This window comes from Monodelphis domestica, chromosome 4 (assembly GCF_027887165.1).
Source record: "Monodelphis domestica isolate mMonDom1 chromosome 4, mMonDom1.pri, whole genome shotgun sequence".
Taxonomy (NCBI): domain Eukaryota; kingdom Metazoa; phylum Chordata; class Mammalia; order Didelphimorphia; family Didelphidae; genus Monodelphis; species Monodelphis domestica.
Genome location: NC_077230.1, coordinates 326403879 through 326420023, shown reverse-complemented (window position 1 = coordinate 326420023; position 16145 = coordinate 326403879). Strand labels below are relative to the sequence as shown.

The 16145-nt window shown below is 36.5% G+C and overlaps 1 non-coding gene across 1 annotated transcript; it reads left to right on the top strand.

The window, feature by feature from the left end:
- The first annotated feature begins 13794 nt into the window (after positions 1 to 13794).
- LOC130454113 (U6 spliceosomal RNA) lies at positions 13795 to 13896 on the top strand. Its single transcript, XR_008911797.1, has one exon. It is a non-coding gene; the product is annotated as a U6 spliceosomal RNA (small nuclear RNA).
- Positions 13897 to 16145: the final 2249 nt, after the last annotated feature.

The window sequence follows — 16145 nt, the reverse complement described above, 5'->3', positions numbered from 1 at the left end:
AGCCCCCAAAAACCCATAAAGAGTTAGACAAGACTAAAAACAACTGAACAACAACCAAATCCAGGAATATAATGAAGGAGCATAAAAGTGGCACAGCAGATAAGGTCAGGAAAACCTAGATTCAAATCTGGCCTCAGACACTTTCTAGCTGTATGATCCTGGGCAAGTCACTTAAACACTGCTTGCCTCATTTTCCTCATCTGTAAAAGGAGCTGGAGGAAGAAATGGCAAACCACTTTAGATTCTTTGCCAAAAATACTCCAAAAAAGGGGTCACAATGAATCAGACACAGCTGAAGATAACTAAATAGCAATAACAACAACGCCAAACAGAAACTAGAATCCAAATCTTCTGGTGTACAGTGTTCTTTGACTATATCATACGGCTCCTTCAGGAGGTCAGAGTCTATTTTTCTTCCTCTGCTTCATACTGTTTTCTCCAAGTGGACACATTTCTTTAAAATTTTCAGAGAAGGCAGTTGTGTTGCCTGAATGATCCCTTCCATTCTGCCTGAGTCTTGACACTAATTTGTCAATTGTTATTTGAAGAACTCTGTTCTTGAGCAATTTCCCTCCAAGGTGCTTTATACAGATGACTATCCCTCCCAGCCAGAAGGAAATAGAGGATGTTTTGGAAGACAAAGGAATGCCCTCCTTGTGTGGGCTCACTGCTACCCTACTGGGCACATGGCCACTCAAGTGTTTTATCTGAATTTTATCTGCCTCTCACCAGGACATTTATCTCTGCCTTTTGATCACTGTCCACAGAGGCAAAAAATTGAGCCAGCAAACAAGCACATAATGAGAAGGCTAGACACCCAACAGAAAGGGGATTATTTGAATAATAGCCTGAGTAATGTGTATGTACAGAAAGGAATGGCCAAACTAAAATTTAATGGGACCAGAACATCCATTTGAGATGTTTTGGCTGCTCTGGAATTTAAATGCTTTTTCAAAAACATGAAATTTATTAAATCTTGTCAAGGACAAAGCAGTGGCTTCAGTCCTACAGGAGGAGTTCTATTATTAGGAAAGCTTTGGAAGGCCTTAACTGCTGCAAAAATACTAGTCCACAATGGGAAGATAAGAACTGGAAAAGGATGTGTGTTTGCAATTGCTTTTCTATTTATGATCTTATTGGATTTTTTTTTCAATTAAAGACTCTTCTAAAAAACAGGACATGATGAAATTGGCAATTTCCTTAACAAAGTAAAAGAGAAGGAATTTTAATTTGAAAAACATCTTAATCTTCATCCATTTATTACAGTCTAATTAAATAGAGATTTATAATACTACACTTAGAAGCAACTTTGGGGGCTTGAAGAAGAGTAGAAGAAACTAAGAATGTTTATCCTAGAGAAGAGAAGAAGCCTTAGGTTTGTTCCTTCTGGGGGGAAGGTACAGTAGATAATAGTAGCTGGAATAAAGAAGGAAGGGAAGCAATGGGTAGAGGTTACCAAAAGGGAGATATTACCTTATTGTAATGAAAAACTTCTATTTAGAGCTATCAATAATGAAATAGATTGCCTTAAGATGAAACAAGTTCCTTGTGTAATCACATCAGGGTTTGAGTGAAATCACTGTTCCCTTTTGCTTTTCATGTAGCAGCTGCTCAACAGAAGGAAGTCTTCCCAAAGTCAAAAGTCTCCTGAAACTTAGGGAATTGGGGTAAATAAATGCACACTGGGAGTCAGCATTCTCACACACACACACACACACACACACACACACACACACACACACACGCTAAGTAAAATCTCCATTGCAACATCCTTGGGAAGAATCCTTGGGAAGAAAGAAAGGCCACAGAAATGTGGCATAGTCCTTCCCTTCCCTTCCCTTTGCTTCCCTTCCCTTTGCTTCCCTTCCCTTCCCTTCCCTTCCCTTCCCTTCCCTTCCCTTCCCTTCCCTTTGCTTCCCTTCCCTTTGCTTCCCTTCCCTTCCCTTCCCTTTCCTTCCCTTCCCTTCCCTTCCCTTCCCTTCCCTTCCCTTCCCTTCCCTTCCCTTCCCTTCCCTTCCCTTCCCTTCCCTTCCCTTCCCTTCCCTTCCCTTCCCTTCCCTTCCCTTCCCTTCCCTTCCCTTCCCTTCCCTTCCCTTCCCTTCCCTTCCCTTCCCTTCCCTAAAGAAGGCACTAAAGAAGAAAAGAGTTATATATAAATATAAATTAAGGGATAGATAAGGATGAAAACTAGGAAGAAAATATCCAATGACAGAATGAATAGAACGTTTGGCTAAAAATAATTGAAAGGTAAAAGATAAGAGAAAGTCTGAGAGACTTCAAGGTTGTACAACTTCCTGGAGAGATGTGAGGACATAACAGAGGATTGTTAGTATGAGAAAATATGACATTTCAGCTGACTAGACTTCTATTAAGAGTTTAAGAAAGTTTCACAAGAGATTTTAATATAAAGATGATATCTTCACCTTGGGCCAAAGCAAAGTCACAGCATCCAGCCCTGGGGTATATAATCTTCTAAACATTTCACAAGTCATTTACGTGGATTCTTAGATGCTATGATACACAATACCCAAATCTAAAACATTTAAAATTTTTTCACCTCTCTTTTTTTTTAACCCTTACCTTCTAGGCCAGAAGAGCAACAAGGGCTAGAGTTGGACCACTGGGGTTAAGTGATTCGTCAAGGGTCACCCAGCTAGGAAGTGTGTGAGACCAAATTTGAACCCAGATCTTCAACTCCAAGCTGGTGCTCTGTCCACTATACTACCTAGCTGCCCCTACCCTTCTTAACTATATCTTCCCAGGCCATATTTGGAAGATACCTGCTAATAAATATCATCAATACAAACCAGTAAATTCAGGCTTCACATGTAGGTTTTCATCAACTCACAACCTAGAGATTGATGACTGACTGTCCCAAGGTCGATTTTTAGGTTAGAATCAGGAATAATTGTCTTCATATATTTTAAGGGAGGCAGCATCAATCAACAAATTTAGCCATAGACATATACTAGCTAGGTGACCCTGGGCAAGTCATTTAACCCTGTTTTCCTCAGTTTCCTCATCTGTAAAATGAATTAGAGAAGGAAATGTCAAATCATTCCAGTGTATTTGCCAAAAACCTCAAATACAGGGTCACAAAGAATTGGACACAACTGAACAACAACAAACAAATAATGCAAAAGGTGCTATGCTGTGCTACAGTGGAAAGATCTCTAGTGTCAGAAGATGTGGTTCAAATGCTGCCTCTGAGGTATATTATTTATCCAATCTTGTTTGAGCAAACTTGACTAGACCTCATTTTTCTTATGCATAAGTGATCCAGCAGTTAAAGCAATAGGCCTGGAATCAAGAAGAGCTTTGTTCAAAACCAGCTCCAGAAATTTACTAGCTATGTGACCCTTGATAAATCAGTTAGCCTCTGTCTGACTCAGTTTCCTCAACTGTAAAATGGAATAATAATAGTACCTAACTCACAGGTTTCTTGCAAGGAACAAATGATATATTTTATGTAGTATATTAGTATTTTAGCATTTATTTAGTAAAATTATTACTTTACTGAAATAAGATTTTTATTAAAACCTGAGTGCTTGACTTGTAATAGGTGCTAAATGCTTGTTTGTTTGTTTGCTTTTTCCCCATCCATAAAATGAAGTGTTTTGAGTGGATAGTTTCTGAGGTTCCTTCCAGATCTACATTTCTGATCCTGAAATCTATATAGGAAGAACTTCTTATCTCTGGAACACAGAAAGAGAAACAAAGATAAAAGAATAAACTTCATTAGCTTGGCTTTTAAAGCCCTCCCCAGCCTTCCCTTCTAAGCTTATTTTGCATTTCTCACCTTCACACACTACATTCTAATAACTCTGACCTACTTTCTGTTTCCTGAACTCAGTATTCCTTCTTCTTTATCCAAACCTATTTGCAGACTGTCTCTTGTACCTGGAATGCAGTCCCTGGTTACCTCCACCTTTTAGAATCTTTCCCTTCCCTCAACTCAACCATCACCCCAACAAGAAGCCTTTAGTTTCTTCTCTCCCATTTCTTTAATGACTGAATTTGTTTATCTAGATCTAAAGTCTAGAGGTGGGAAGACTCATCTTCCTGAGTTCAAATCCAGCCTCAGACACTTACTAGTGGTGTGACCCTAGGTAAATTGTTTAATCTTGTTTGCCTCAGTTTCCTCATTTGTAAAATAGGGATAGTAACAATATCTACCTGGAAGGGTTGTTGTGAGAATTGAATGAAATATTTGTGGAGTGCTTTACAACCCTTAAAGTGCTAGAGCAGTACTAATTATTGTTATTAATGGTAATCTCCCCATCCCAGCTTTCAAATTACTTTTCATTTAGAGAAAAATATATCATAGAAAATAGAAAAATGAGCTTATATATATATATATTATATTGATGTCTCTTTTTTCCCCTCCCAATATTTTCCCTCCCAATAAACTATTTTGTTTTTGCCTTTTAACCTCTAAAACCTAGCCTAACACTTACCATGATGGTAGGTCTTTAATAATTGTTTTTTGAATGTATGAGTAAAGCAGATTTAACCTGTTTTATATAAACAAAATCTTTTTAACAATGAAAGCTGTCAAAAAGAAGAGAGAGTAAAAAATTAAGAAGATAAAGTTGCTTCAAGAGATTTTTGGTTACTTGCCATTGGAGTTCTTCAAGTAGGGACTAAATGGCCACATAAAGAAGAATGCTAGAATTACAAATTAAGAAATAACAATAATAAAACTAACATTTATATAACATTTCAAGGTTTATAAAGCATAAGTATTATATCCTCACAAAAATCCTGGGAGGTAGGCACTATTATTATCATCCACATTTTACAGATGAGAAGACTAAGGCTGAAAGTTTGAAAAACTTGCCCAGGGTCACACAAATTGATAAGAGTTTGAAGCAGGCTTCAAATCTATATATTCCTGACTCCAAGTTCAACACTAGACCCTATTTCACCTTGAAAGAAAGAAAGAAATTTCATTCACCCCTGGACTTCTCACAATGGAAGTATCCTCTGTCTCTGGATCATCTCCCTCTGATTGGCTGGTTGCTCTCAGAACTTCAATTTTAAGGAATATGCTCAAGCCAAAACTTATCAGCTTCCTTTGTTGTCCTCCTTTATTAAAATTTAAATTCCTTAAGGGCAAGGACTGTCTACTTATTTTTCTGTTCTTGAGTTTACTTTTTTTCCTTTAATGAAAAGCGTATTATATATATTTTTTATATTTTTCCATGTTTACATGATTCATTTTCTTCCCCCCCCCCAAAGCCAATAAGCTATTCCACTGGGTTGTATAATATTTATCACTTGATAACTATTTCCAAATTATTCATTTTTTAAAAATAGAGCAATCTTTTAAAACCTAAATCCCAAATCACATACCATATATACATGTGATAAGTGATGTCACATGTTTTGCTTTTGCATTTCTACTCCCATAGTTCTTTCTCTCAATGTGGATAGCATTCTTTTACATAAATCCTTCAGAAAGTCCTGGCTTGTTGCATTGCTACTAGTATCAAAGTCCATTACATTGGATAATTCCACAATGTTTTACTTTCTGTGTACAATGTTCTCCTGGTTCTGTTCATCTCACTCTGCATCAGTTCATGGAGGTCCGTCCAGTTCATATAGAAATCCTCTAGATCATCACTCCTTACAGCACAATAGTATTCCATCACCATCAGATACCACAATTTGTTCAGCCATTCCCCAAACAAGGGACACCCCCTCATTTTCCAAAATTTTTGCCACCACAAAGAGTATAGCTATTCTATTCTTAAGTTCAGCTTAGTTCTTAGCACAGAGTAAGTGATTACTAAATGCTTGTTGACTTGACTTGTCTAGACTAGTTCATAGTTGAAGACTATTTTCTTAAAGAAATTTTCACTGGTCTCCCTCCTTCCCTAACTCCTGAATCCTGCTCCATAATGGACATGATGTCTTTCTCTACTGTCTCCTTCCATCACTTTGATTCCAGAACTCACATTACAATTATGGTATCTTGTTTTATATTATATTTATCTATGTAAATGTCTTCCCTCTACTACTTCTATTATTAATCTTATTAGTTCTGCCAACACTTTGGGTAGAAACCTGAACACAGTAGTCACTTCTACAAAGATGATTAAATTCAGATCATAATCCCCTCAATGTCAGGCTCCTTCAACCAGTGATCAATAAATCAATCAACAAACATTTATTCAGTGACTACTACTACATGTCAGACATTGTGCTAAATTGGGGATTCAAAAAGTGATAAAAGACAGTTTTTTTACCCCCACATGCCAAAACTATCTAATGGGGAAGACAACACACAAACAAATACTCAAGATGCAAGCTATTTAAAAGATAAATAGGTAATAATTAACAGAGGAAAGCACTAGAATTGAGGGGTTGGAGATGTTTCCCATAGAAGAGACTTTAGTTGGGACTTAAAGGAAGCTAAAAAGGTCAAGGTATTTTCATCCTTTGAAACAGGAATTGTGGAGAGAATGGTAAAAGGCATAATCAAGGACATAGGCGACTCTGACAATATGTAATAAATCCTCTGTGGAGCTCTGGTGTATTCTGTACCTAAAACCTCAAGCAGCTTATAACATAACCCATAATATAAACCTTTTCCAAAAGTTTCATACAAGGGGAAGACAAACATAGATATATAAGGGAAGTTCCTCCTTCCTTCAAAATAATGGTCTTCATGGGGCATCAGAGGCCTAGGATGCCTCTCTTTCCTTTTACATTATTTTATTATTCATATTTATTTTTATATTATTTTATATTGTTATGCCTACAAGTGATTTCAGAGTAGAAAAGAAATATATGCCTTTATTGAAACTATTAATAAAACTACTGCATTTCTGCCTCACCCCTTTTCTGATTTTGTCAACACTCAAGTTCAAGGTATGCCTCATTGTGCATGTCATACTTATTTAGTACTATATTTGATCATAGTAGGCAGTCCAAAAATTTCATTGATGATATTAATAAGCAGTTAATTTTTTGTTCCTCAGTTTCCTTCTTCAGAGTAGAGAAACATTCAGGTCTTCATAGAACAGAAAAGGAATTATACACATGTACTGATTTCCAATTTGATATCCCTTATTTCTAATCTAGCTAGTCATGAGTAGAACAGCCACCCAATCCACTTAGGTCACTTCTGAATCCACAAACATCCAGTTAGTATATGCCTATAATTTGAGACACCCTGGACAAAGATTCATACCAATCTCAAGATTGACTTGAGGTAGAATTTTGTTTTACTTGAAAGGAACATGGAATCAGATAATCATAGAATTCTGAAGGCACTTCAACATTCAACCACTCCAACCACCTTCACAATGGGTTTCTCTTACTAAATCTAGCATTGGAAGGATCTATGAGAAATTTATAAGATGATCAGATGATCTTAAATCAAGCACGGCACCTAGTAGGTGCTCAGTAAATTCTAAATGATTAATTAAAAGATAAATTAAAGGTTATCTAATTCTACCATACTCATTATACAGATGAGGAAACCAATGCCCAAAGAGGCTGTGACCTGCCCACAGTTACACAGGGTCTTCCAAATCCAGCATTCTTTCCACTCTAATATTTTATATTCAAGCTTCTAAAGTAGCATTTACTTTGCCATATGCAAGAACCAAAAATGAGATGCTTATTGTAATTTCCAGTGCTCAAAATCAGAAACTTACCATGTCCCTAAAGTGATAATGTACACAGTCCCACTCTCCACCCCTTTAGGCATTCAAGTTTCTCACTTCTAAAATTAGTATAGTAATGTCTGAGTGTTAGCAAAGTGTTTTGATGGCAGTAGATGAAATTGGCTACATACACACCAAGCACTGTTATTACTGTATCCATCAAGACATTTCAAAAGTATTTGTGTCTTCCTCCACCTTATTATCCTGTTAAAAACTGAATAGTCTTTCATCAGTGGAGACTGCCAAATGGCCTCCATATTTGACAAGAGTCAAGTTAAGACAACCTGTATTTATTTAAGACTTATATATACCTCTCCTGTGTTCCCAGCACAAGAGCACTAACCCATTCCATGCATGTCCACTTTTAGAACAAGACACAGCCAACATCCAGCTCTCTAACAGAGCACTGATCTCCAAAATTAAGTGTAAGGCCAAATGAAGGTGAAAGGGGAGTGGCATATCACAAAAGATGAATTGTGAAAACTGAAGAAAAAGCTGCATGGATTAGTGAACTACACAAGTTCTCAGGGTGTTGAATTATTGTAACAGTAGTAATAGCAACAGCAGTAAGGATAATTTTAATTTTCTATTGGAGTAGAGGTTAAATGATGACTTGTCTCATTATGTGGAATAAAGAAAAATTTTAAACTATGGATTGAACTAGAAGGCCATTCAGATCTCTTCTGCCATTATCTCCTTGACTACCCTCTTCCCTCAGACCCTGATAGAGATAGCTCAGGACTATGAACCTAAGAATCTTGGGAATCACAATGCCTCCAAACCAATGCCCTCAGCCATCATTCCAGGAAAGAATCCCTGTAGGAATACAGGATGGTCACTGCTCCTGCAAGTGCTACAGTTACCACTACTTAAGATTACAGGGGGAAAGAAGGAGAAAAGAAGAAAGAAGAGAGAAGAAAAAAAGGAGGAAAACAAAAACAAGAAGATGGAGGAGGAGGAGGAGGAATTCATTTCTTGGAATTACCAAATGGTCACAGCATAATGTCATGGAAAATAACCTTAAAATATGCAATAACACCTACTATGCTACTGCCCCTGAAAAAAATCAAGACACCTCATCACATGACTTGCAGCTGAAACTTTCCATATGCATTGTTTCCCCAATTAAAATGTGAGCTCCTCAACAGCAGGGACTTTTCTATTTGTATCCTAGCACTTGCTGTGCATGGTGCTTTGCATATACTAAGAGCTTAATAAATGCTTAATTCAGTCATTATTCATTCATTTCAATTTTTTTTTCTCTCTGATGTTGACTTAAAACTTTTCTTCCCAAGAATCTTTTGAGATGGAGGGTAAAAGCAATATGAGTCATATTTTACAGATGAGCTCACTGTTACCAAACAGTTCAAGAAAATGCTACATTTATTGCATTGCTGTATTTATTATAAAAATGACCAAGGGCAAATTGTTTCACCCCTCCAGTGAAGAGTTTGGCCCATGGTCTCCCAGATAGTAAATACTGATAATTCCTATACTGTGTAGGACTGATGGCTCATGGTCACAATTTAGAGTCTGCAGTTTCTTCTCTTGATTCCTACAATATACCCTAACTATAAATAGAAAATCCAAGTAACTCACTGTAATAGCAAAAAAAGATTCAGCCTTTAAATTTCTAAAATAAATTCAAATATTTTTAAAATGTGGAAAACATCTTTCTAGTATAACATAATTAATGCCTCTTTATTGACTGAAAAGAAAATATGCTAAAAACTCAAATTAATATCAAGAATGGGTCAAAAAGACAAATTAACAGTACCTTAAATACAAGACAATAAAAGCTAGAAATACAAATTAGGCAAGAAAACATTAAAACAACAACAAAGTTTGTTCAAAGAGACTTGTCCTAATGAAATCTTATTAGGTAATAATAATGACAATACTACTAATAAAGCATTTATTAAACATTCTATAACAGGTGTTTTACATATTTATGCAGTTTTTGAGTTTATAAAGTATTCTAATACCTTATCTAATTTGATGCTTTCAATGAAGCTGTGAAATGGGTAGAGGCAGGTATTATTATGGCAATTTTAGGTTTAGCAACTTGATCAAGATTAGGAATAGGAATAGGAATAGGAATAGGTAGAACCAAAACTGACTTTTTATCCAGTTCTAGTACAAGGTCTTTATTTCCCTAATGATCTGCTCTATAGAGGAAGGAAGACAATTTGAAAGGCCACTTCAGATTTGGCACCAACTACTCTCCTTGGCTTCAATCCCACCATCATCTTCATCATACCCTGCCAAGTTAAATTTGAAAACAGAAAACATCATCATGGAGATTGCTTGAGCTTTGCTACTCATACTTCATTAAAACTTCATTGGTTTCTCTTTCTCTGTAGGGCTAAATTGCAAAGCAAAACTTCATCCTTAGACTGACTGCCTTTATAGAGAGCTCAAAATTCCAGTCAACTCTTCATTTGCTACCAATAGCTCTGTTTGGTTTTGACTCCACTGTATGAACTGTCTTTCTTTTTTCTTATTTGTATCTCCATTTAGAATGTAAACTCCTTGAGAGCAGAGAATTGTGAAAGGGAATTCTTTGTTCTCTTTGAGTTTACACCTGTGAAAGGGAATCCTTTATTCCCTTTGTCTATTTTGAGTTAACAGTTTGGTTAACAATAACTTAAGTACCCCTACTTAGTACTTCACTAGATTTTGAAGACTGGATTAACTCTCCTTTGTTTACTTTTGAATTGAATCAACAAAAAGCTTGAACACCCTACTTAGCACTAGGTGGAGGAGGTCTCCACCTTTCACTTCAATCAGCCAGGAGATGAGAATTCATGCCTCTCTAGAAGGTGAGAAGTGGTTCCCACAAACACTGTCCCCTAGGCAGTGTTGGACAATTTGGAAGCTGATTGCCCCCTTGTGACCTTGTGAAAAGGGGAAGGGACAAAAAAACCATATAAAAAGGTCCTGAATTTCTAGGGCTAAAGATATTGACTCCAAGAAGAAAATCAGCTTCAAGAAGAAGGTCAGCTCAAGGAAGAAAGTGGGCCTCAGGAGTCATCTTTAGCTCAAGTCATTGTCTTGATCTGCCTCTTGGAAGGAACCTGGGTAAGTAGATAGCTGAATTTCCCTTCCTGTCTTCTGGAGAGAATTAAATTCCAATTGAAGGTCAACAAGTCCTGGCTGAATGGAGCATTGGAGCAATATTTAGTTAAGATAATGTCTTCTCTATCTCTTTTGTATTTCTCTGCTTTTACTCTTTCTACCTCTTTTGTAAATAAAAGCTATTAAAGTCATTTCTACTTTGAAGCAATGATACTTTGTATCAACAACTTCCATATTATTTATAAATTTCATAATTCTTACAGAATCTATCACTTTTTTCCTATTTATATTTCCCAAAATAAGCACAATGTAAGTTCTTAATAAATTATATTTTTATTTATTCATTCATTCTTTGGATTTTTTTTTGTCTATATCCTTTTGTCCATTTTAGAACTCTAGATACCAAGCCTATTATCTGTATTGACATCTCTGTCTCTTCAGAGGTTTAAGGAATCTAGTACCAAGATAATTAACATCTCTCACAGTCACATAGACCATAACAGATAATACCTGTTTAAATTTTTCTCTCTTTCTTTTTTTTAAACCTTACCTTCTGTCTGAAAATCTGAGAAAAGCTAAGTTTCAGTTCCAAGGCAGAGGGGTAAGAGTTAGGCAACTAGGGCAAAGTGACTTGCCTAGGGTCACCAGGAAGTGTCTAAGGAATCAGGACCTCCCATCTCCAAGTCTGACTCTCTATCCACTGAGTCACCCCACTGCCTCTTCTGTTTAAACTTTTCAATGAGAACAAAGATTTTGCATAGCCAACTCCTGACAGCAGCCCATTGGTAAGGAATCAAGAAAATATTCTCACTCACATGGAGTGATTTCTGAGGCACAGCTCAGTGAATAACTGCACTGGTCTACTGTTCAACCTCCTCTGCTGTAGTTTCTCTGCCTGCTGAGGTGTGCTTCAGAGCATTTTCATCTCATCTTTTTGCAATATTGCAAAACCATCTCCAACTTGAACTGAGCAGATCTGAGGTTCCCGTGGGGTAGGCTGGGTCAAGGTAGCTGTCATTTTTTGCCTTAGGCACTAAAGAATGACTGAATGAACCCATGTGTGGAATATTGGAAGTTATCATGAGCATTATGAGGTATTACAGGGAGAAATTTAATTTGACTAAAGCAAAGAAAAGAAGGAGAGTCATGACATTTCTTCTCCCTCCAGCACCAAAATCCTTCTTTCCCTGAGGCCTGGCTTAATTGTTGCTGTTTCTTTATACAAAGCTGGTATTCCAGAATTGTGAGCAACCTGAGTGGTCATCTAATCCATCTCATAACTAAAATATGAAACCATTCCATGGTATCCCCAACAAATAGGCTCCATTTGAAACTTCTAGTTATGGGGAACTCACTACTTTCCAAATCACTTAAAAAAAACTTTTATCTTCTCTTAGAATTTATACTAGGTATTTTTCCAAGGCAGAAGTGTAGTCAGGGGTAGGCAATTGGGGTTATGTGACTTGCTCAGGGTTGCACAGCTAGGAAATGTCTGAAACTGGATTTGAACCCATAATCTCTCATCTCCAGTCTGGCTTTCTACCCACTGAAACACCTATCTTCCCCTCCACCCCCCCCAAATTACTTTTAGACAGCTCAAATAATCAAAAAGATTTTTGCTAATAATGAGTTTAATCTATCTCTCTGTAATGTTGTCCTCTGGAGGCAAGTGGAACAAGCAGAATCCCCACATTAGCCCTTCAGTACAGGAAAATAGCCATCATGCCATCTCCAAGTCTTTCTTCTCCAGTCTAAACATTTTTTTTCATTTTACAACTTATTCTTCTCTATCATGGCTTTGACTTCATGTTTCATGTTTTTCTTGACACCTGCCATCTAATCGATAGCCTTGATAAAATGTTGTAAACTGAATTCAATACAATATTCTAGATGTATTCAGATCACCACAGACTAAAGGAGGACGTTTAAAAAATGTTACCCCAATATATGTCAACAAAACCAATAATTTAAGTGAAAAGGGAATATTTATAAAAATGTAAAATATCTCAATTAACTTAATATGAAACAAAGATTTTAAATAAGCCAATTTCTGAGGAAGAATTTGAACAAGCCAAAAGAATATCTATGATTGTATCTTAGTTTCCTCTTATCTAAAACCAAGCTCAGAAATATTAGTTAATTAGGACACAGAATTCATGAAATAGGATGTAAATTCTGGAGCATCATTTAATAAAAGACTCAGAAAAGGGTATTATTTAAATTATATGAATATAAATATATCAGTAGAATGTCTTATAAACATTGCAAAAGACATTTTGAAAAAAATTGAAAAATAAATAAGGTCTCTCAAAGGGAAGATGCACTGAAGGCTCTTTCCTGATGTCTTGTTGGGGTATGGAGATGACCTGCTTTCAAAGATTGTGTAGTGGATCACAAGCTCTGGCTGACTTTACTCTGAAGAACTGGAGAGGTTCTAGGTATGTGTTCAGTAGCAGACTGTGTTTTAAGAAGCAAACCATTAGAAATTTGTTCATAAAAGCTGATGGTTGAAAATGGTGTCCATCAATTGCTTGTTGGCTCTGGGAATGGGGAGGGAAAAAGGGAGGAAAAGAAATTGAATCATAGAAACATGGAAAAATATTTTTTTAAATAAATAAATTTTTAAAAGAATTTTTAAATTTAAATTTAAAAAATTTTTAAAAAGAAAATGGTGTCCATCAGGGAAAGCACATTCTCACATACACAGAGGCACATGTTCATGTGAAATTACATCAATGAAATTACTAACCCTTAAAGGACTAAGGAAATACTAAAATTCAGAGAATATTATGAGAGCTAATTCAGGAAGTTGCAGCCCCATTATGACCTAGAATTTAGTTAATTATATTATCCAAAGCAGAGGTTCTTAACCTAAAGTCTATGAAATTATAATATATTCATGCAGAAACATACATGTGTTCACATATATGTATATGTCCATATATTAATGTGTCTGGGTATAGATATATACATATGTTTCTTATTATTGATTTCCTTATGATCCAGTGCAATTTATTTTATGCATCTGAAAACATGAGAAGTGCTCCTTTCAGCAGCACATATATAAAAATGGAACAATACAGAGAAGATCAGCATGGCCTCTGTGCAAGGGGGACACACAAATTCATGAAGTATTTTTTTTAAAGACCTGAGAAAGAGTCCACTGGTTTCACTGAACAGCCAAAGGTGTCCAGGACAGAAAAAGATGAAGAACCCTTGAACCAAAGGTACTCAAGCATCTTGGGGAGCTGTTGGGTTTGGAGTCAGGATATGAAATCCTATCTCAGATAGAAACAAGCTACAGGATCCTAGGAAAATCGTTTAACCAATTTTAGTCTCTTCCAATCTATAAAATGAAGGAGTTGGACTCCCAACAGATCTAAAGTAACTTCTATCTCTAAATCTCTGATCCTAGGTCATGATATAATCTTACTGTTGGCATTTTAAAGACCATCTAGGAGCTTCTGCCCCCAGAGAATCAAATGGCTTCTCCATTTGGAATCTTACTCCCAAATTTGCCTTCAGTTTTATCCTCGGGGCTTAATGCTCCCCTGGGATGCTGCCTTAGTAAACCTCTGGATGGAAAGTGTGAGATGAATGAAGTTGCACAGATTTATTCCTGTTCATGTGGGCTGACTCTTCTGGAAAAAAAAAAACAACTAAGCATACACTATCATTAATTACCAGCTCACCTACTGGGAGAAAATTCAGTTCTAAGTGATGATAAATAGTATGCTCCTATTCAGTGGGCCCATAATAGACAGTAAGAAAAACAAGGGCATAACCTTTAATTCTTTAAAAAGCAGGAATTTTGCAGAGCAATGCATTTATGTGAAAAAAATGGTTTATAATAATAATAATGTATATTTATCAGTGAGCATTGAGGTGGCACAGTGGATGGAGCACTACCCTAGAGTCAGGAAGACCTGAGTCCCAAACTGATTTCAGAAATTTATTAGCTGTGTGTGTCCCTGGGCAAGTCACTTAATTCTTTTTGCCTCAGTTTCCTCATCCTCATAAAATGAGATGGAGAAGGAAATGACACAGCACCCCAGTAAGTTTGCTAAGAAAACTCTAAAATGGAGTAGCAAAGAGTTGGACAAGATTAAAATAACTAAAAACATGTGTATGTATAACATTGTGATGTAAGGAAATTCTTATTTTTGCTTATGTGGAAAGGTGGCAAGAGAGTTAAGAGACTTAAGTTTGTCTTATCTCTGATGATTACTAGCTATGTAACTAGACAAATAGTTTGACCTTTAAGACTTTTTAAGACATTCAACTAGAGACAGAGTCAGACAATAATATCACTCTAAGCTTGTTTTGAGGAAAGTATTCTATACATTTGAAATATTGTTTTATAGTTTTCTAGGAAATGAATACATATATATGTACACATGAATGTTGTATGTAGATGTAGATACTGTTAAGGGTAAAATTTATAGTAAAATTCCCAAGACCGTTAGAGGTAAAATTAGGGGTTATGACTGAATATATTATATTAGTGGTCACCAGGGATTTAAATTCAATCCCAATGAAATATTCAAGTCAGTATAGGATTTTATGGTGGTTTATTTACAATAGAAGGAAGAAAGTAAGAAGAAGAAGAGGGAAAGGGTAGAAGATTTGCTCTGGCCTGGCCTAAGCCAAGGGAAGTTCAGAGGCCTCAGCCAAGGGACCTTCTCAGAAGATTAAATCTAGTTTGACTTCCAGTCACGAGGCCTCCTCCAAGATGAGGGGCCTCCTTGGAGGATAGTGCCTTCAGAAGGTCAAGGAAAAAGGGAGTCAACCTTCTTACTCACCAAGGTCCTTCGGGGAAAACTCCTCACCTAAACCATGCTACAGAGCTCCTCCCAATAAACTCCACCATCAAAGTCCACCAAAGCCACAAGCACGCCAAACGTCTCCAAAAGTTCCCAACACCACCAAGAGAGAGCCACACAGGAAGTGACTCAAAATATATAGGCAGTTCTTTACATCACTTCTTGTGTCTCACATGTACCAATTGTGGCTTAAGTGTGGCTTAGGAAAGCCCAGGGGGTCAGTCAGTTGTGTCTGATTAGTCACTTGCTAGCACATGTTAGTCATAGGCTATCCTCCTCACAGTTAATCCTTAAGTGGGGGTGTATACATTCCTGGTTGCTAGAATTCTAAAGACCAAGCAGGGTGGGTGGAGTAAATCTAAAATTCACAATACATACGTGTATGTGTATATAGTATAAAGATATGTGTATATATATATGTATACATATAAAGATATATAATGTCTATATACATATGTATGTATATGTGTAATTTTCCAAAATCATACAGTAAATAAAATGCTACTGAGACTTGAACCTAGGTCTTGTGACTAGGGACTGAGTGATGATAAAGATTTTTTAAAATCTG